At 40.3% G+C, this 23,042-nt stretch overlaps 1 pseudogene; it reads left to right on the top strand.

Moving 5' to 3' along the window:
• On the top strand, positions 15,453–16,743 carry LOC102181668 (annotated as a pseudogene).

Here is a 23,042-nt window from a genome sequence, read left to right as displayed (position 1 = left end):
TCTCTAGGTATTGTCTTCCACAGAGCAGAAGTTTTTAATCTTATTGAAGTCCAGATGATCAATTCTTTCTTTCATGGATTTTGTCTTTGATGTTGTATCTAAAGAGACAGCATTGTATCCGAGGTCACTTAGGTTTTCTCCTGTGTTATCTTCCAAGAGTTTTATAGTTTAGTGTTTTACATTTAGGTTATGATCCATTTTGAGTTAGTTTTTGTGAAAGGTGTAAGGTCTGTGTCTATACACCTTTTTTTGCATGTGGATGTGTATCTGTGCCAGCACCATCTGTTGAGGTGACTGTCTTTGCCCCATTAGACCATCTTTACTCCTTTCTCAGAGATCAGTTGACTGTATTTATAGGGGTCGATTTCTAGGCTCTCAATTCTGATCCATTGGTCTTTTTGCTCATTCTTTCACCAATACCTTACTGTCTTGATTTCTAAGTAAATTTATAGTAAGTCTTGAAGTTGGATAGTGCCTTGTTCTTTTTCTTGGGTGAAATAAATTTTCCTCTCTGTCTGGGCACTTTAACTACATCTATTTAAGGCATTATTTGGCCTCCAGGGTCTCTTTTTTTCCCAAGCTGGCTCCCCCCAACCTCTTCCTTTGTTGTAATTTCTGTCTTTTGTGCCACAGACTTTCCTTTGGTGATCTGGTGATCCTTGGTTGTCTGCTCATATTTAAGGGCTCTGAGCAGATTAGAAGCTCTGGGTTTGTTGACTATGAGATTCACCAAAGGATGACCTGGCCGGAAAAATTTGTTGAATCTATAGACATTATTTTAGACTGCTACCCAGGTTCTCTGCTACTGCTAAGTCACTTCAGCAGTGTCCGACTCTGTGTGACCCAATAGACGGCAGCCCACCAGGCTCCCCCGTCCCTGGGATTCTCCAGGCAAGAACACTGGGTTCTCTAGAAAAATATTTTCCAATTTCCTGCTTCAAAGATATAGCCCTGATTCCCTTCAACTGGAGCTCATTCAGAAAAAAATATTGGGGCGGGCTGTGTGTAGGATCTTGTCAACATTCAGTACACATTCTGTTAGTGCTTCTGAGTACTGAAGTTCTCTCACCTGGGCTGAGCATCCCCTAGTCCAGAAGCTCTGTTTTCTATCTCCACAGAGTAAACTTCCAGAATTTGTATGGGGTGGTGGAGAAACATCTGATCTGCTACATCGAATGGGAGAGAGGGATCTGAGGGTCTAATTGCTTCTTACACAGAAATCAATTCATTCCCTCAATTGTCCTCTGTTTGCCCCTATTTCAGAGGCACTTGGTGCTGCCACCCTTGATCTGATCTTCCTGGCATTCTGTAATGGAACTGGATTGCTTCTCAGCTTTCCCTCTGCAGCTTCAGGATTTAGGTCTAAGTGAGGTATCTGAGTCAATTACCATTCATTCACTGTTTTCAGGCTTACAGTATTTTGTTGCTATGCTTCTTCTCTCATCCTTTTTATCTTGTGTATCTTAACACTATCTTTTTACTGTCATTTTGGATGAATTTGGAGGGAAGGAAATTAAATATATAATATGTGCTTGATCTTCCATTTTTCTCCAATATGCTAATGTATTTTTTAGTTCTAATAGTCTGTGAGTCTAAGATGGATGATAGACTGTAAAAAATCTAATCTCAATTATGCAAGGCTGTGCTGCACAGAATATAGATTTTCCTAACTACTGAGGCTTCCTCTACTAGCTGCTCGCTTGCTTGGTTCCCTACTGTCATAACACATGGGGGCAGAAGGTATGGTGAAATTCCCGACAACCTGCTTTACAACTTCTTTTCTGGCAGAAAAGAGTACAGAAAGGAAAATATTAAGAGTCATGACTGAAAGTGAGGGTTTACAGTTTTACATTATTTATGGTCTCTTAGTTTACAATTAGATTCAATATTTTAATGTTTTAAAATCATATTTCTTTGAGGGAATTGTCCTGGCAGTCCAGTGGTTTGGATTCTGCATTCTCATTGTTGAGGGCCCAGTTCAATCCCTGGTTGGGGAACTAAGACCCTGCAAACCAAAAAATTTTGCCCCCCCCAAATTAATTTTCTTTCAGTTGATAATAAGCAAAGGAAGGTATCATTTCAAGATGTTGTGTTTGTTAAAAATACTTTCATGTGTATCATATGATTAGGTCAATCACATGAGGCATGTTCAAATAAAGAAACTGAGGCATGAAAACCAGTCAGATAACCTCCTTAAGTACATATAGCTAATGAGGACCTTTTTGGAAGAGGGTCAGAAAAATCAGTTTTCTCTTTCATCTATGTCTACTTGGTAGTGATAAGAGCGTTCATTCTCTTGGAGTTCCAGTTTATGGAGGAGATTTGGCAGCAGAACTGTTACCACCTGTAACTGCTATTTATTTAGTATCTACTAGGTGCTTATATTCGGAGAAGGCAATGGCACCCCACTCCAGTATTTTTACCTGGAAAATCCCATGGATGCAGGAGCCTGGTGGGCTGCAGTCCATGGGGTCGCTGAGGGTCAGACATGACTGAGCAGCTTAATTTTCGCTTTTCACTTTCATGCATTGGAGAAGGAAATGGCAACCCACTCTGGTGTTCTTGCCTGGAGAATCCCAGGGACGGCAGAGCCTGGTGGGCTGCCGTCTGTGGGGTCGCACAGAGTCGGACACGACTGAAGCGACTTAGCAGCAGCAGGTGCTTGTATGAGTGCATGCTAAACTGCTTCAGTCATGTCTGATTCTTTGTGCCCCTACGGACCATATCCCTCCAGGCTCCTCTGTCCATGTGATTCTCCAGAGGAGAATACTGGAGTGGGTTGCCATGCCCTCCTCCAGGGGATCTTCCTAACACAGGAATTGAACCCATGTCTCTTACATTTCTTGCATTGGCAGGTGGGTTCTTTACCACTAGCGCCACCTGGGAAGCCCAATAAGTGCTTGGCTGTGTGCAAATATTTTACATGTTGCCTCATTAATCTTTATAATGGTCTTCTTTCTTTATAGATAAGAAACTGAGACCCAGACAGGTTAAAAACTTGCTGCTGCTGCTAAGTTGCTTCAGCCGTGTCCGACTCTGTGTGACCCCATAGATGGCAGCCCACCATGCTCTGCTGTCCCTGGGATTCTCCAGGCAAGAACACTGGAGTGGGTTGCCACTTCCTTCTCTGAAAAACTTGTTGAGGTACACACAACTTATACTTGCAGGAACTGGTCTTTCTGACTTGAAAGCTTGGGCTCTTACTACACACAGCTTCCTCCAGGGCACACAGGTGAGAAGCTTAGTCTAGTGGCCAAATGGAGGAAAACGGGTGATTACAGTACTGTATGCTAAGGGCTGTAGTGGGGTTACGGTGTGGTGTTATGAGGGCCAGTGGGACTACCTGGAGGAAGTCATCAAATCAGAGGCCTGATGGGACAGTAGGAGCTAGCCAGGGATGAAAGGGCGAAAGAGAATTTCAGGTTGAGTGGGCCAAAAGACATTCTCGTACCTGGGGGAAGTCCGAGTAACTGGGCAAAGGGCCATGGCTGGAGATGGAGAGATGGACTTGGCGAAGAGAAGAGAGGCTAGAGGGAAGTGTGGGGGGCAAGTGGAAAGAGCCTTGGAAGTTTGTGGAGGGAAGTTAGGTGTTTATCTTCAAGCCAGTAGGGAACATTTAAGGCTTTTTAGCAAAGGAGGGACATATATAAAAATTTGCATTTTATTAAGACCATTCTGGTAGTTGCAGGAAGAACGGATATGAGAGGGACTGGAAAGGGGGAGAAGTTGAGAATGATTTTCAGAACTTTTCCTTGGACAAGTGGACAGAGTGGTGCCATTCACTGAGTCAAGGATCAGCCTCAGGATAAAAGTCTGTTGCAGTATCTAGGGATGTGATCTGATTCATTAGATCTGATTTTGCACAAAAATTCAGTGAATGTTTAGAACTAACTGGACGGACCTATGTTCATAACCATGATCTACTTCAGGTTCAGAATCAGTTTAAATCTTAAGAGATGTGGATATCTTTGTACTTATCCCCATATACTCTCCTATTTTAAAAAAATCTTGATTGTGTTTACTGCTTTTAAAAAATTAAGTTGAATTATACAAGCAACAATGGCTTTCATAGATATACTCTTTTAGGTGAGTTTTCATCTGAAAAGGGAATACCAACATGAGATTTTAAAAACATGTATTTATATTGCCAAATTTGCAATTTTTCTAGGTATTGTACTAAAAATGTACAAAATTGAAGTAGTGGAATTACACAATACAACTTTTAAAAACTGGTGTGATGGCATGGTAAAGAAAATGTTACACAATGTAATATACTTGCTTATTGATTCCTTCCTCTAATATTTATGATCTTTAGAAAATGTTACTGTTTGTTGTTCTTGGCATTGTGTAGAACATACAATATTAAAAATAATAAAATTACAGAGATGGAGAGAAATTTAGATAATTCAGTTCTCTCATTTTAGGATAATGGACATCAGAAAGTCCCTACAGCTGAGGAGTCTGAGGACAAGAATGTCCACTCCTTTGGTTGCTGCTGCTGCTGCTAAGTCACCCCAGTCGTGTCCGACTCTGTGTGACCCCATAGACAGCAGTCCACCAGGCTCCTCCGTCCCTGGGATGCTCCAGGCAAGAACACTGGAGTAGGTTGCCATTTCCTTCTCCAATGCATGAAAGTTAAGAGTGAAAGTGAAGTTGCTCAGTCATGTCTGACTCTCAGCGACCCCATGGACTGCAGCCTACCAGGCTCCTGCGTCCATGGGATTTTCCAGGCAAGAGTACTGGAGTGGGGCGCCATTGCCTTCTCCGACTCCTTTGGCTAGTGATACAAAAATCACTGTGTCCTTCAACAAACTATCAGCTAGTGATACAAAAATCACATTGTCCTTCAACAAACTATTATAGGAAAGGAAGCTGACAACTTGAATCTTCATGCTCTTTCATTGCAATGGAAAGTGGAAAAAAATAGTTTTGTGGAAGGATTTGTATTGTCTCTTAAATACATCATTGAATCTTAACATCTGTTTTTAGATGCAATAAAACTTCTCCACAGCTGCTTTGGGAAAACAACAATATGAATCTTCATATTAAAGGTGCCAATAGCATATATATATATATATGTGTATATATATATATATATGTAGGATATTGGTCTGTAAAATATGAAATGGAAATCAAAGACTCTTGAGAGTCCCTTGGACTGCAAGGAGATCCAACCAGTCCATTCTGAAGGAGATCAGTCCTGGGTGTTCTTTGGAAGGACTGATGCTAAAGCTAAAACTCCAGTACTTTGGCCACCTCATGCGAAGAGTTGACTCATTGGAAAAGACTCTGATGCTGGGAAGGATTGGGGGTAGGAGGAGAAGGGGACGACAGAGGAGGAGAAGGGGACGACAGAGGATGAGATGGCTGGATGGCATCACCGACTCAATGGACGTGAGTTTGAGTGAACTCCGGGAGTTGGTGATGGACAGGGAGGACTGGCGTGCTGCAATTTACAGGGTCGCAAAGAGTCGGACACAACTGAGAGACTGAACTGAACTGAACTGAAAGTGTGCCAATGAAATTGTTATTATTAAACATTTGTGGAGCTTAGAATGTTTGCAAAATATTTGTTATTTGCATAACAAGTTTCCATATTTTCTAATAATGAAATGTCTTCTTGGAAGTTGATAAAAAATATAAGGCAGTTTTAAGAGCTACATAAGAGCTGCATATTTCATATACACTTAACAACATTGTATGTTCTAAACAGTCTATACTACTGTTATGGCAAAAGAAGAGAATAAAAATTTATGTTTCCCTCAGTGACAAAGCGAAGTAGGTAAAAAAGTTTATTTAAATAAAGTTTTGACTGATAAAATATTGTTTCTAACATGTTTAGTGACTGGTCTCAGACAACATTAAACTCTTCATTATCAGAAATTATAAAGCACTGTAGACATTCTTTAATAAATGCAATGTAATATTTAGTGTATCTGATGCATCATATATGGTATAGGCTAGAGTCTGTGTATGAGAAAACAGAAAATATATATTTTGGTTTCTGTCCCTGGTTCTTGGCATAGTGCTCCCCAAACCCTTGTGAATTCCTAAGGGACAAGAGCACTAAGAAGCATCTTTTAATCTATAGAATCAGTGGCCTCCTAGATGGCTCCTGGATGAGGGCTGGTCACCAGAAAGAACCACATCATACTTGGAAGCTTGAAATTTTCAAGCCGGCTCTCTACTTCTCCAGAGAGGAGAAAGGGGATGAAAACGGAGTTAATAATTCATTGTGCCTACTTGAGGAAGCTTCCATAACCCCAATAGCAGCATTTGGAGAGCTTCCAGATGAGTGAATACATTCACCTATGGAAGGGTGAAGCCTTCCGTGGTGGTTCAGACAGTAAAGAATCCACCTGCAAGGCAGGAGACCTGGGATAGATCCCCGGGTCAGGAAGATCCCCTGGAGGAGGGCATGGCAGCCCACTCCAGGATTCTTGCCTGGAGAATCCCCATGGACAGAGGAGCCTGGCGGGCTACAGTGCACGGGGTCGCCAAGGGTCGGCAGCGACCTGGTGACTGAACAAAAACCAGAGGAGGAAACCCGACCGAGAGGCGGGGCCAAAGGCGAGCCCGCCCCCGCCGCCTGTTTAGAGGGAGCCGAGCGCGCCGGTCGCGGGGAAGGTGAGTCTGAAGGCGAGCCCCTCGGATTCGTCCCGGCCGCGCCCGGCGGGGGTCAGGGGAAGGCTCCCGCGGGCGGCCGACATCCTGGATGGAGCACGTCTACGGACTGACCCGGTTCGTGAAAAGGTAACAGCCGCCCAGGTGCCTGCAGCTGCCAGGGCCTCCTCTCCCACGAAGTTTTCCCCTGGAGTGCTGGTTCCGAAAAGGCGGCGGACCGGAGGCGAACCAGCCGTCTTAGCGAGGCCAGTCCCCTTCTCGAGTTCGCTGGCAATTCCTTCTCTCTCCTGGGAACCCTGTCTAGTCACCGCTGACCCATCCCAGTTTCTTTAGTCAGATACGAAAAAGATGTCAGTTTGTTTTTCAAAATTAGGAGAAGCAAAGCAAGAGTCTAATATTTCGATGTTTGCCTCTGGAGAACGCAAGAATTGGTCCCTGGGATTTAAATGATGCTCCAAGTACGGTGTGTGGTTGTGGGAACTCTCTCCTACTTGAGGAAGAGTGGTTTCATAGTTGGGGCCACACAGTGTAGGTGAGAGAGGGGGGTTTGTGTTTGGTTTGTTTTTTCTGACACTAGGTGAAAACCATCTATTGAGAACCTCCCAGAGAAATAAAAATCAGCTAATGTTGAGGTTGCACCTTTCCCCCTCTTTGAGGAGAAAGAGGAAAGTTATTCTGGCTTGATTCTGAACTTAGAGAAAATGTCAGATAAAATGGATGTGTTTAGGCGTCACCTAGAAGTGAAATCTTTAGATTGCCCTTAAGTAACGCTTGGGCAAAAATCTCACTCCTGGGTGTGCAGCTGTGTAGGGCATTGGCTTGCACCTGGGCAATGAGAGGCCTGGTGTGGCCACCTCTGAAGAGACAACAGCAGCAATAACATTGTGATATTTATTGAGTATATGCTATGTGTGATTCTAAGTGAATTGCATATACTATTTTAATACCGAGTGCTCTTTTGAGAACTTTAATATATTATTATTTAGTTTTGATGAGTATATGAAGTAGCTGCTGTTGTTATAGTCCCATTTTACAGAGGAGAAAGCAAAAACAAGAGTTTTTCAAGTGGGTAAATGCCCCGTTCTCCAGCTACTGCGAGTATAGGCTCCTAACAGCTCACAGTTGCACCTCCTTTCAAGAATTGCCCTCACTGATGGAAGCTGCCTTGCCACGAAAAGCCCCAGTGGCTACACTCCAAGACTTTTGGTGACCTGCCTGCTCCAAGGGGAACCGCTTTGCAGTGCATTCATGGTCTACAGCTGCCCATGGGATGGGGTGGGCTACAGCTGGGCCCATGTCTTTGCTTCTTGCCTTTTGCTGTCCTGGTCGCCACATTTCCTTATAGTTTTCACCTGAGAACCGCCCATCTTTGCACACAAGAGTCTTTGTCTCAGGGTGTGCTTCTGCGAATCTCAACCTGAGACAACTGCTCTGCTCTGCAGTAGGCATACCTTGGGTTCGGTTGCAGACCACGGCAATAAATCAAATATCACAATAAACTGATTCACATGAATTTTTTTTGTTTTCCTGTTCATAAGTTATATTTACACCATACTGTTAGTTATATTTACACTATACTAGTCTGTTAAGTGTGCAGAAGCAGTATGTCCAAAATAATGTACATACCTTAATTAAAAAGTAACGCTAAAAATTGCTGACCGTCATCTGAGCCTTCAGCAAATTGTAATCTTTTTGCTGATAGACTTACTCAATGCAGGGTTGCCACAGCCTTCAATTTGTTTGAAAAAAAAAAAAAAAAAAGCAAGCCAACAGTATCTGTGATGTACAATAACATGAAGTATGCCTGTACTGGGTTGTGAAGTTTTCAGAGTTTTATTCTTAATTTCCTAGTGGAAATTCTATAGAAATACAATCCATCAGTTTTAAGCATGTCTCTATCAATTGACTTTCTCTTCTGGCTAACATATAAAGAGATATATAAAGGAAGTTATGCTGCTAAAATGTTATTTTATTTGCATAAAGAAAATAACAATATGGCTTCTTTAAGATGCTGTTTGGCCAGAAAAAACACTATTCCTACCAGGGATGGACGTGGCCAGAGTAGGTGATAGATGAGTATTCATTGATTTCTTGAGTGATGAACCTGATTATGAGAAGGAAATATATTAATACTGTTTTTAACAGCTTTATGGGGGGTATAATTGACATGGTGAAAGTGTATATTTTGATAAGTTGTTTTATGGATATGCCCACAAACCCTCACCACAATCAAAATAATGAAAATGTACATCACTCTTCAAAGTTTCTTCAGCCTCTTTCTGGTTCCAGGCAACCACTGCTTTTGTTTTAGTAACATAAGGTTGAAGAAAACCTCAGAGGTCATGAGCTTCAATTGCTCAGTAGTGGGGCATGCAGGGATTTCCACTGGGTAAGAGCATGAGGGAAGTTGACGTAAGTAGGGCCAGCCAGCCTGCCATCTGCATGTAATAAAGAAGATGGGTACAAAGCTGGACACTGATGACAACTTTGGCATCAAGGCAAAGATTCCATGTGTGAGGCAAATTCTGATGAGTTTCAGGTAAACTTTGGGATAGCCCGGGGTTTTGTTACAATTAAAGGAGGCCCTGTGAGGGAGTAATGCCATCCTTGAAATGCACAGTCTAAATAAAAACATACAAATAAACCTTCCCACCCAAACTCAGAACTCCCAGTCTGGTACTGGAAAAGGAATCTCCTGGAGGGTGGGGTTAACTGATTTCTGCCCTTCAAGTTCATGCCCTCTTGGTTCTCTTACTGGCTGCTGCTGGATACAGGGGACATACTTTCCCATTTTAAACCTTTGGCTCAAGTTTGCTATATCAGCTCAGCTCAGACGTGTTTAGAATGTTCCAAGGCACTGCTGAAAGCTCTGGCAAAAGCAGCAGAGATAACACAGTGAGAGCAGTAGTTCTAGATAATCTGGCATTTAAAACCTATGGGCTTCCCTGGTGGCTCAGAGGTTAAAGCGTCTCTTGGGTTCGATTCCTGGCTCAGGAAGATCCCCTGGAGAAAGAAATGGCAACCCACTCCAGTACTCTTGCCTGGAGAATCCTATGGATGGAGGAGCCTGGTGGGCTATAATCCATGGGGTTGCAAAGAGTCGGACATGACTGAGCAACTTCACTTCACTTTCTATCTTTGCTTTATGAGCCTTTCTCCCATGTCTGGAAATCCCCTTTTTTGTTTCCTCAAAGTTCAAGCCAAACCCAGTTCACTGCTAACTCCTTCCACCTCTCACTTTTTTGCCCCTTTCTGGAAGATTCTTAGAGCACAGCAACTGATGGTTAGCTTCATACTCTAGCCCTTGATCTTAGCAATCTAGATCTCAATGGTCTAGATCATTGCTGTCCAACAGAAATATAATGCAAGCCACAGGTATGAGTCACACATTTAATTTTAAATTTCCAATGGCCTCATTTTAGAAAAGAGAGAGGGAAACAAGTGAAATTATTTTATAGTAATATATTTTCAACTCAATGTCTTCAAAATCTCATTTCAATAGGTAATCTATATAAAAATTACAGTGACATATTTTACATTGTTTTATACTAAATCTTTGGAATCCAGTGAGTACTTATAGCTCATCTCCATTTGTATGAACTGTATGTACATACTGAATAGTGCAAGTCTAGCTATAGCATCATGGCCTGGATCCACAATTAGCTGAATGTTCTGTGGAAAAGAGGCATAGAATATGAGTTTTCTTTTGGACACACTGAGTTTGGGGTGTGAGCTTTTAGAAATGCAATTCTAGAATAGCAAGACAGCACCTTTCAACTTCATTTGTCAGAGCAACATGTACCACCTCCGTAGTAAGTTCCCAATTCCATCCTGTCTTTTGAACCCATACCTTGGAATTTTCCCCTCATCTTAACTTGCTCTAATGTGTGTTCTACTCCAGTCAGTTCATCTCTACATTATTCTCCATCAAGTAAGTACTTATTATATACCCTTTTCTATTTACTTATACCCACCCACTCTAGTGTTCTTGCCTGGAGAATCCCAGGGACGGAGGAGCCTGGTGGGCTGCCGTCTATGGGGTCGCACAGAGTCGGACATGACTGAAGCGACTTAGCAGCAGCAGCATGGATAGAGGAACCTGGCAGGCTATAGCCCATGAGGTCGCAAAGTGTCAGACACAATTTAACAACTCAACAACAATAAACTTATTTTGTCTCTCCTTCAGGTACCTTGAAAACAGTTGAGCAGAAGAATGGGCACTATTTTACTTAAACATAAAAAACCATTCAGCCAATGAACTGTAATTCAGCATGAGCAATTATTCTAAACATAACTTGGTTAGTATTCTTAACTTCATGCTAATTAATAGCTATTTAGTTTTAAGAATGGGCTGCCCTGGTGGCTTATTGGTAAAGAATCCATCTGCCAGTGTAGGAGATGTGGGTTCAATCCCTGGTTCAGGAAGATTCCCTGGAGAAGGAAATGGCAACCTGCTCCAGTATTCTTGCCTGGGAAATCCCATGGACGGAGGGGCCTGGCGAGTTACAGTCCAGGGTCACAAAGAGTCAGACATGACTTAGTGACTAAACAACAAGTTTTAAGAATAGCAAAACCTGTAATATCTCAAAAAATTTTTTTTCTAATTGTAAAAGTGATGAATGATAATGACATCATTCTGGTTAAAAAAATTTTTTAAAGGGTGATAATGAGCAATATCTCAAAGATACAAAAGAAATGGATACTTTTATCCATTGATGGTAGTAATGTAAATTTCTACAGGGATTTTGGAGGACAGTTTGGCAATATGCTTTACAATTCAAAACGTGCATACCTTTGTCTCTGCCATGCCAATTTTCGAAATTTATGTCACAGGAATAATTGGCTAAGTGCACAGATTTGTGTGTGCAATTATGTTGATCCTATTATTGTTTGTATTTTTTTTTAAAGGAAACAACTTCCTTTTCAACAACTATTTATTGGACATTATAGTAGGTGTGCGTGCTCAGTCACTTCAGTTGTGTCTGACTCTGCAACCCCATGGACTGTAGCCCACCAGGCTCCTCTGTCCATGGGATTCTCCAGGCAACCATATTGGAGTGGGTTGCCATTCTCTTCTCCAGGGGATTGTCTTAGAAGATAGCCTTCAGTCAGCAACACTATTTTGAAACTGAATTCTGTAGATAAAAAGAAAACTACTTCCGTATAGTTTCACAGTCTGATGCAGGTGACCACTATTCAACTGAGTTGACATGAGTATAAGCTACACTCGTGGGGTCTCTCATACTCATGACAAGAAATATCACTTCGTCATACAAACAACTCTCAATTTGCTTTAATGGTCCTGTTGTCTTAGTTATAATCAAATTTGTCTACCAATTTAACATGACCAGTGAATCCCACACTTAGTGCTTCAGAAGTTCTAAGTAAATCTGTTTCTTTATTTCAATAAAATGTCTATGCAGAGATAGAAGTCAGTATTGCATAAATGTAACAGTCTGTTATCCAGGCTATAAATCCTTTCCAAATTTTTAGAAGAAATTGAGTCCATGGTGGCAGATCAATGTAAATACACTTTGTTTTACAGAGCAAAGATTTGGAAAAGCTGAAAACATTGTTCATTCGATCTAAGCAGAGAAGCCCAGAAAATCTCGGAGAGGTAAAGAGATAAAAAAAGGTTTTTTTCTGATATATGATTATGCCAATGTTTTTAATAATACTTTTCTTCTATCATTTTAAGCAAATATAAGTTAACACTATAAAAAAGAACCAGGCAAAATTATTTTTCTTATTTTTCTACTTTCCTAATCCCTGTGTTAATTTTGGAGTTTTAGAAAACAAAACGGGATTAAATAAAGTTGGCTGTAATATTCATATTTTCTTTTGATCTAGTGAAACAATCTTTAATTTATTTCATATATTAATTAAAGAAATATTAATCATTGAGTTACTATTATGTGTTATGTTTGAGGTATGTCTTTGAGATACTTGATTTTGAATATAAATAAATTTATTTAAACATATTAAAATGCTTTCATAGTCTTTTGGACTCTGTGGGAGAGGGAGAGGGTGGGATGATTTGGGAGAATGGCATTGAAACATGTATAATATCATATAAGAAATGAATTGCCAGTCCAGGTTCGATGTAGGATACAGGATACTTGGGGCTGGTGCACTGGGATGACCCAGAGGGATGGTATGGGGAGGGAGGTGGGATGGGGGTTCAGGATGGAGAACACGTGTATACCCATGGTGAATTCCTGTTGATGTATTGCAAAACCAATACAATATGGTAAAGTAATTAGCCTCCAATTAAAATAAGTAAATTTAAATTTAAAAAAAGCTTTCTGTAATGTTAATTTACTAATATTTGAACAAACTTCAAAGCAGTCCGTTATATAGACATGAATTTCTGTCCATAAGACTTTAGGTGGACCTTCTCTACTTCTGTTAAGAGTTTAATTTACTTTTTGTAGTATGGGTAAATTGGATTTACATTTGTTGTTTTTAAGCCTCTAAAGAACATTTTATAAACCTGCTTTAAGTAAAGAGTATTGATTTTTAGGCATTTTAAGATATAAAGCAGTTCAGAGTATCCTAAAAAAGTGCTATATTACAAATACTCATTGTCTTTGGCATCAGACATTTCTGACAGTGCTTTCTGTACTTATGCCATTGCCTTGAATCCACCTATACCATTTTAGTCTGGGAGGATTCAACACTGCTATGTATCATAGCCATGTAAGTTCCTATAACTACAAGCTGAAATTCTTGTTTGGTTACAGACAGTCCTTAACAGTGAATTTACAACTTGGAAGAAGTAGTGTAAATAAACATGATTTAAGTTAAATTTATCTTTCTCATAGAATCTAAATTTAAATACAGAATTGTGTTCCTGAAGGTGTAAAAGTAGATATTTACTCACTCTTCATGACTCATGTGAGATTTTAGTTTGGAAAACTTGGACATTCAAACTGTGTGGGTGAAAAGTAATAACTGGATACTGATGACTTGTTTTTATTTTGGGTTTCAGTTACCTGAGATTTAGACCCATTTATTTGAATTAATTATTGCTTAGTACGGAGAAGGCAATGGCACCCCACTCCAGTACTCTTGCCTGGAAAATTCCATGGACAGAGGAGCCTGGTAGGCTGCAGTCCATGGGGTCGCTGAGAGTCGGACACGACTGAGTGACTTCATTTTCACTTTCACGCATTAGAGAAGGAAATGGCAACCAACTCCAGTGTTCTTGCCTGGAGAATCCCAGGGATGGGAGAACCTAGTGGGCTGCTGTCTCTGGGGTCGCACAGAGTTGGACACGACTGAAGCGGCTTAGCAGCAGCAGCATTGCTTAGTATACACCCTGTATTTTGCTGAAGCTAAATTTTTTTTTAGCTTTTTATGTTGATAATTTTAGGCTTACAGAAGAGTTGCAGAGATGGTACAGATGGTTCCAATAATACTCTCTATGCAGTCTCCCTATATGTTAATAGCTCATATAGCCATGGAACAGGGACCAAAAGTAAAAATTAAGATTAGTTTAACAAACACTGTAAACTAAACTACAGACTATTTAGATTTCCCCAGTATTTCCACTGTGCTTTTTCTGTTTCTGGATTCAAGTCAGGAGACAGTGGTGCTTTTAGTTTTCATGTCTCCCCCTTCTTGTTCAGTTGCTAAGTCATGTCCAACTCTTAGCAACCCCATGGACTGCAGCATGCCAGGGTTCCCTGTCCTTCATCTCCCAGAATTTGCTCAGACTTACGTCCACTGAGTCCGTGATGCCATCCAAACATCTCATCCTCTGTCACCCCCTTTTCCACCTGCCTTCAATCTTTCCCAGTATCAGGGTCTTTTCCATTGAGTCAGCTCTTTGCCTCAGGTAGCCAAAGTATTGGAGCTTCAGCTTCAGCATCAGTCCTTCCAATGACTATGCAGGACTGATTTTGTTTAGAATTGACTGGTTTGATCTCCTTGCTATCCAAAGGACTCTCAAGAGTATTCTTCAGCACTGTAATTCAAAAGCATCAATTCTTCAGCACTCAGCCTTCTTTATAGTCCAACTCTCGTATCTGTACATGACTACTGGGAAAGCGATAGCTTTGACTATACAGACCTTTGTTGGCAAAGTGATGTCTCTGCTTTTTAATACGCAGTCTAGATTTGTCATAGCTTTCCTTCCAAGGAGTAAGCATCTTTTAATATCATGGCTGCAGTCACTGTGCACAGTGATTTTGGAGCCCAAGAAAATAATGTACGTCATCGTTTCTACTTTTTTTCCCATCTATTTGCCATGAAGTGATGGGACTGGATACCATGATCTTAGTTTTTTGAATGTTGAATTTTAAGCCAGGTTTTTCATTCTCCTCTTTCACCTTCATCAAGAGGCGCTTTAGTTCCTCATTGCTTTCTGCCATTAGGGTGGTGGTATCTGCATATCTGAGGTTATTGATATTTCTCCTGTAAATCTTGATTCCATCTTATGAGTCATATAGCCTGGCATTTTGCATGATGTACTCTGCATACGTTAGATAAACAGGATGACAATATATAGCTTTGACGTACTACTTTCCCGATTTTGAACCATCAAAGAAAAGAATGAACAAAATAAAAAGATAACCAGTAGAATGAGAGATAATTTTTGCAAGCCATTTATGTGATAAGAGCTTATTATCCAAAATGTGTAAGAAGCTGTTGCAATTCATAGCAAAAAAGCAAATAACCAGATTAAAAAATGGGCAAAAGAACTAAATAGATATTTTTCCAAAGAAGATGTACAAGTGGCCAACAGCTATATGAAAAGATGCTTAAGGTCACTAATTGTCAGGAAAATGCAAACTAAACTATAATATCACCTCATACCTGTTAGGATGGCTGTTATCAAAAAATCAAAAGACAGTAAGTATTGGCAAAGACATGGGAAAATTGGAATCCTTGTAAATAATTGTTTTTGAGAATGAAAAATGGTGTAATCACTATGGAAAACAGTATGGAGGTTTCTCAAAAATAGAACTACCATATGATCCAACAGTCCCACATCTGGTATTTTTCCAGAAGAATTGAAATCAGAATCTTGAAAAGATACTAGCAACTCTATGTTCACTGCAGCATTACTTATTTACAAAAGCCAAGGTGTGGAAATATCTAAATGTCCATCAACATATGAATGGATAAAGAAGTAGTATATCTTTACAATGGAATGTTATTTAGCCTTCAAAAAGAATGACAGTTCTTATACACATAAGAGTATGAACAAACCTTGAGGACATTATGCTAAGTGAAATAAACCAGTCACAGAACAACAAATACTACATGATTCCACTAACATGGGGAATCTAACATAGTAAAACTCATAGAAGCAGGGAGTAGAGAGATTTCCCTGGCTGTCCAGTGGCTAAGACTCAGAGCTTCCAATGCAAGGGTTTGATCCCTGGTCAGGGAACCAAGATCCCTCATGCCGCGTGGCACTGGCCAAAACAAAAACAACAAAACACCAAAGCAAGCAAACAAAAACCAGGGAGAGGGTCCAGGTGCCCTCCCGCCCTCCGGGAGGCTCACCCAGCTCCTGTGAGAAGGACGCGCGGTAGACTTGGGGCCGGCCGGTTCCCTCTTCTTTGCGACTGCCAGGGCAAACATAACCTCAGGAGTGTACGTTGCCGATGAAGTATGCTGCATTCTTTATGACAGGAAAGTTCGGAAGTGCTTGCTGCCAGAAGAAATCAAGAACAGAAAGAAGGCTGTCATCGTGTGTCTCAGTGCAGACAAAAAGTGCATCATTGTGGAGGAAGGCAAGGAGATCTTGGTGGGAGATGTTGGTGTCACCAAAACCGATCCTTTCAAGCATTTTGTGGGGATGCTTCCTGAAAAAGATTGTTGATATGCTCTGTAAGATGCAAGCTTTGAAACAAAGGAATCCAGAAAAGAGGAGTTGATGTTTTTCCTGTGGGCACCAGAACTATCTCCTCTGAAGAGTGAAATGATCTATGGGAGCTCCAAGGATGCCATCAAAAAGAAGTTCCAAGGCATAGAACACAAATGTCAAGCAAATAGGCCAGAAGACCTCAATCGAGCTTGTATTGCTGAAAAGCTAGGTGGATCCCTAATTGTAGCTTTTGAAGGATGTCCTGTGTAGACCATCATCTGGTGCCACAAATCAAAAGCTTCCATGTTTAATGTTGTCCTCTTGCTATATATAAGTAAAGCAGAATATAGGGACTCAGTAAAGGGGAGCTGTCTTGTCATTTGGGGGGGTAAACTATTCTATGAACATGTGCAAATGGCCCTAAATAAATCTAAACTCTAAAATTTTATTGGTGTGAAATTAAATTCTTACTGGCCAAATGCCTGTTTGGATGCATTGGCTTGTTATAAAGATTTTTGTTAAAGCTCATGATTTTTAATAGTGCAGTTCACAAACCAGTAGAAGGCCACAAGAAGAGAATCATTGCATGTTAACCTCAGCAGTTACTTTGATTCTTTTTTGCTTAGAGAATTGGTCATAATCTGGTTGTAATTTTGGCCCAAATTTATGTATTTTGTTGAGCTAAACTGCATAATGGAAAATAATTCTCCTCACAACATATTACAGCACCAAAATGCTAACCTAGTAATTCACTGGACGTGTGCCGGAGACTGCCTTGAAATGGTGTAGGCTTAAAACCAGCGCTGATCTTGCAGAGCTTCTCCCACTCCCAGGTCTGGTCAGGAGGCTGTTCTGAGAGTGACCTTGCACCCTAGCAATCAGGAGAATGTGCACCGTCTTGTAACAGAGAATCGTAAAGCAGATCTGGGCTCCAGTGTAACCCACTTTGTTAATGAAAACAGTGAGGGTGGTATATTGACAGACTGCGACTTCATGCTGTCTTTAATTAACTGTGTCTCCTTCAGAACTCTGTTGCTTCTGGTACTATAAAGTGTGGAAGAACATGACGTTTACTCTAGGGCCTGGGAGAACTTCTTACTCACCTAGGGTAGCTTGCAAGTGTAATTCTGGGAGCAGATATGATTGATGACTCTCACGGGAAGCCACGCTGAGGACACCTGGAAGTAACTGTCCTTCACATCATAGGCATAACACTGAACAACCTAGAGATGCACAACAGTGGGATTTAGAAGTAGCAGTACTGACTTTATGTAATAAAGGAAGCATTTTTAACTTCGAAAAACAAAAAAACCCAGAGAGAGTAGAACAGTGCTTTCCAGGGACTGTGGTGAGGGGATAATGAAGAGTTATTACTTAGTAGCTACAGAGTAGTTACAGAGTTTGTATGTGGGATGATGGAAAAGATTTGGAAACAGTGGTGATGGTTGCCACCAACTGTACACTGAAAAATGTTTAAAATAGACGTTTAGAAGATATGGTCATGATATGTAGAAGTTAATACTTAGGTTTTAAACACCCTATAATTTCAAAATTTTTAATCAAGTAGACTTTGCAGAAAACTTACATAGCAGGTCAGAAAATGAGGTTTTTTAGTTAAGTGATTTTATAAATAGTAAGTTGTACATCGTAAATAGCAAATTGCAAACAAATATTAACACAAAACTATACTCATCTGACTTCCCTGGTGGCTCAGATGGTAAAGTGTCTGTCTACAATGCGGGCAACCCGGGTTCGATCCCTGGGTCGGGAAGATCCCCTGGAGAAGGAAATGGCAATCCACTCCAGTACTATTGCCTGGAAAATCCCGTGGACAGAGGAGCCTGGTAGGCTACAGTCCATGGGGTCGCAAAGAGTCGGACATGACTGAGTGACTTCACTATCTATCTATCACTATACTCATCTAGGAATAAAATGGAATTTTAATTATTTAGTAATGGAAAGGGAAATTCAAGGATCATCCTTATAAATATTCTTCAACAGGTGAATGGATAAACAAACTGATATACCCATGCAATAAATACAACTGAATAATAAAAAGGGCAAACTGTTGATTCATACAAGACGGGTGTGCGTATGTAGTCGATTGCTCAGTTGTGTCTGACTCTTTGGGACTCCACGGACTGTAGCCTGCCAGGCGCCTCTTGTCCATGGGATTTCCTGGGCACGAATACTAGAGTGGGTTGCCGTTTCCTCTTCCAGGGATTGAACCAGCATCTCTTGAGTCTCCCACATTGGCAGACAGATTCTTTACCACTAGTGCCACCTGAGAAGCCTACAAGACAGGGATGATCTTAAGTGAATTTTGCTAAGCCAGGCACAAAAAGTACTGCATTGTGTGATTCTATTTATATATCATGGACAGCAAAATTATAAAGAAAACAGTTAGTGTTTGCCAGGAATTAGGAGTCAAGCAAGGGGTTACCTAAGAGTGGGCTTGCTAGGTTGTATGATAATTCTGTAGCTTTTTTGAGTAATTGCCATACTGTTTTCCATAGCAGCTGCACCATTTGCATTCCCACCAGCATTGCCCAAGTGTTTGTTTTTTCACATCCTCATCAATACTTGTTATTTTTCTACTACTACTATTTTCCCAGTATGGCTCAGTCGGTAAAGAATCCATGTGCAATGCAGAAGACCCAGGTTTGATCCCTGGGTGGGGAAGGTCCCCTGGAGAAGGAAATGGCAACCCACTGCAGTACTCTTGCCTGGAAAATCCCATGGACAGAGGAGCCTGGGAATTTACTGTCGTGGGGTCGCAAAGAGTCCGACTTGACTTAGCGACTAAATCACCACCACAATTATTATTACTGCCATGTTAGTGGTAGTGAACGGTATCTCATTCTGTATTTGATATGCATTTCCCAAGTGGCAAAGGATGTTAAGCATCTTTTCATGTACCTTTTAATGACTGTTTGTATACTTTCTTTGGAGAAATGTCAATTCAAGTCCACTGCTGCTGCTGCTGCTAAGTCGCTTCAGTCATGTCCGACTCTGTGCGACCCCATAGATGGCAGCCCACCAGGCTCCCCCGTCCCTGGGATTCTCCAGGCAGGAACACTGGAGTGGGTTGCCATTTCCTTCTCCAATGCATGAAAGTGAAAAGTGAAAGTGAAGTGGCTCAGTCATGTCCGACTCTTAGCGACCCCTTGGACTGCAGCCCACTACATACTTTTAATTGGCCAATTTGTATTTTGTTACCAAATTGTGAGTTCTTTATGTATCCTGAATATTAAACCTCTGTCAAATATATGGTTTGCAAGTATTTTCTTCCATTCTACAGGTTGTCTTTTCACTTTCTTTGATAATGTCCTTTGATGCAAAAAGTCTTACGTTTCTATAGAGTCCAATTAATTTTTTTCTGTTGCTGCTTGTGTGTTATATCTAAGAATTTATTACCAAATCCAAGGTCATGAAGGTTTACCTCTGTATTTTCTGGTTTAATATTTTTCTTATATTTACATCATTGATCCACTCTTTAAGTTAATTTTTATATATGTATGAGGTAGGGGTTATGAATATGTTTTTGTTTTTAGACCTTTTAGAAGTGCAAACATTTTAAAGATTTAGTAGCTGCTTCACAGTTCTTTCTCAGTGATAGCAGGCAGATGCACTATTAATGCATATTAAAACCTAATACTTTGAAAAAGGGGAAAAAAAGGCATGCTTGAACTTTTCACCTCAGATGTCTTTAATAAGAGATTCCTGGACACCATCAGATTTTGTTTTTCTGGTGCTTGCTTTTTCTCAACTGTTTTGCTGGCCTAGCTAGGTTTTGAAATATTCCTTACCAACTTCTCCACATAGTTTGAGGCCCTAACATCTTGGCACTTCGTGAGTACAGGGGAAGACCATCTCCTCACTGTGTCAGTGTCTCCTTCCCTTCCATAGAAGTTTTGCTCTGTTATCATAGCAAATTCTCATGAATCTGTATATGGAAGATTTTAATGATCACTATCTACCACCTAAAAAAATGATTAGACTTTAGAGAACACATAAAGTCTATTCTTGTTTTGGTTATCAGAAACATTGAAGGGATCTGAGCTAATTGCAGAGGATCATAATCTTTTTCCTTCATCCCCTTTCTAAGCTATTTATTTATTTATTTTCTTTCTTCTTCTTCTTTTTTTTTTTAAGCTTCAACTATGTCTAAAGAGGAATAGGTCATTTCACAGTTTGCCAAATGAAGTACAGCTCCAACTTTGCCAGACCGCAATCTATCATGAGTAACTGACACATAAATATTCCATATGGGTCTTGGCAAACCCCTTAAGAAAGGCAGGGACAGATGGTGAATAGAGTGTAACAAAACTTTAAAGACAAAAGACGTATTACGAATTGAAAAAGTGACTAAAAGAAATATGTAATAATTTGGGGTTTGTGCTTTAAACCCTGTAATGATGAATTTTCCAACCAACCTGAAGGAAATTAGAATTGAAAATAGGATGAAGATCAAAATTTATAAGCAAATACCAAACCAATTTAAAAATGACTGGACTATTGTAACAGTCTCCTTATTTGTCAAGAAAGAGGAAAAACATGCAAAATATATTAGGTAAGGTACCCTGAATTTTGTGATAAAGGTTGAAGTTGACATTTGCAATCTGGAGTTGCCCAAAATCTTTTGAAACAAACTCTGCATTTTAATATTTCCCCATAATGTTAACCTCACCATTTCAATGTAGAATATTAACCAAACCAAAACAAAAAACCAAAAACTTAGCTTTTCCAGTCCCTCCTCACTTTCTTTTAGAGTATCAATACATGATTTCTGCTAAGTTGCTTTAGTCGTGTCCAACTCTGTGCGACCCCATAGACGGCAACCCACCAGGCTCCCCCATCCCTGGGAGTCTCCAGGCAAGAACACTGGAGTGGGTTGCCATTTCCTCCTCCAATGAATGAAAGTGAAAAGTGAAAGTGAAGTCACTCAGTCATGTCCAACTTTTAGCTACCCCATGGACTGCAGCCTACCAGGTTCCTCCATCCATGAGATTTTCCAGGCAAGAGTACTGGAGTGGGGTGCCATTGCCTTCTCCAATACATAATTTAGATTCTGACAAATATAGCTTTATGACATTTGGTTTGCAATTAATGGGCTTTCCTGGTGGCTCAGATGGTAAAGAATCCACCTGCAATGTAGGAGACCCAGGTTTGATCCCTGAATTGGGAATATCCCCTGGAGAAGAGAATGGGTACCAACTGCAGTATTCTTGCCTGGAGAAGTCCACAGGCAGAGGAGCCTGGTGGACTATAGTCCTTCGGGGTCACAAAGAGTCAACACAACTGAGCGACTGATACTTTCACTTTTTTTTTTGGCAATTAACGTATGTGGGGGAAGGATTAGACATGGGATATCCATTTTGCTGATGCAAAGACTGGCAAAAAACATGTGATTCTTTGTTCAGGTGTGGTGGCTGGCCCCAGTTTCCTGACTATGGTAGAGATAAAATGGTTCTGGGATCTGCCCAACATTTTCACCAAAGTTATTCTTGTAAGTTTTGCCTACAGGCTATTTCACTAACCTTTCTAAAGATTCTATAATCCAGAGATCCCCAACCTCTGGGCCACAGACCAGTACCTCCTGTTAGATCAGTGTTGGTATTAGATTACAAAAAAGTGCGCAATAAATGTAATGCATTTGAATCATCCCCAAACCAGCCCCCCACCATGGCATCTACTCCGTCGAAAAATTGTCCTGCATAAAATCAGTCCCCAGTGTCAAAAAGGTTGGCGACGGCTGCTATAAGCTATCTAGTACCCATAGTAAATCCTTTCTTTCTTTAAACCAGAGTAGATTCTTTTGTCTGCAACCCAGAACCCTGCTTAATATAAGATATATTGTGTATGTGAGTCTTGGAAAGCATTAAAAATAGTGTAGCATTAACATGAAGCCTCATTTAAAAAATCATGGATATTTAGAAATTTTAATGGTGAATTACTTTTTAAAAAGTACCAGGTCATTCAGTGAAGATTGATATTAATATGTATTCAAATTACCCTTTCTTTTAAATGGAGAATAAAACCAAATGAATCAGTGCATCTATAAATAATTAATAATATTCATAGGCTCTCTTAGAGTTCAATATACAGTATACATGTATAGCCATATGAATATTAATGAGGACATTTTATGTAGTTTTTGAATGTGGACGTATTAAGTCTTTCTACTCCTAATAAAAGTACTTTGATTTCTTTTTCTCCACTGAGAGTGGTTGTAGCTATGTTCTAAACAAGAAAAAATTATGGAGAAAGATGACGATTGGAATCAAACTGTAATTCACAAATGTGTCAAATGCCTCAGAAGTATAAAATTAAGTGTTTAAGCATGGAAAACCCATTTAGTATTGGCATTTCCTCTCGTCACTCATGCAGGCTATTGAAGAATCATTCTGAAGTTACAATATAATACCAAAGCAGAGTACAGGCCTATGTGAATATTTTATGGTTTATTGTATGTGTGGCAGGCTTAAATTTTAATGCTGTGAAAGAAATGGGTAGCTCTGGAATCCTTGTGTCAACAAGATAGAGAGAAAACTGGTGATCCAATTAGTATAATGGGCGTCTGGCAGCCAAATGATGT

Source organism: Capra hircus, chromosome 6 (assembly GCF_001704415.2).
Source record: "Capra hircus breed San Clemente chromosome 6, ASM170441v1, whole genome shotgun sequence".
Lineage (NCBI taxonomy): Eukaryota > Metazoa > Chordata > Mammalia > Artiodactyla > Bovidae > Capra > Capra hircus.
Note: the sequence above shows the minus strand (reverse complement) of the source record. Positions and strands in the feature narration are given on the sequence as shown.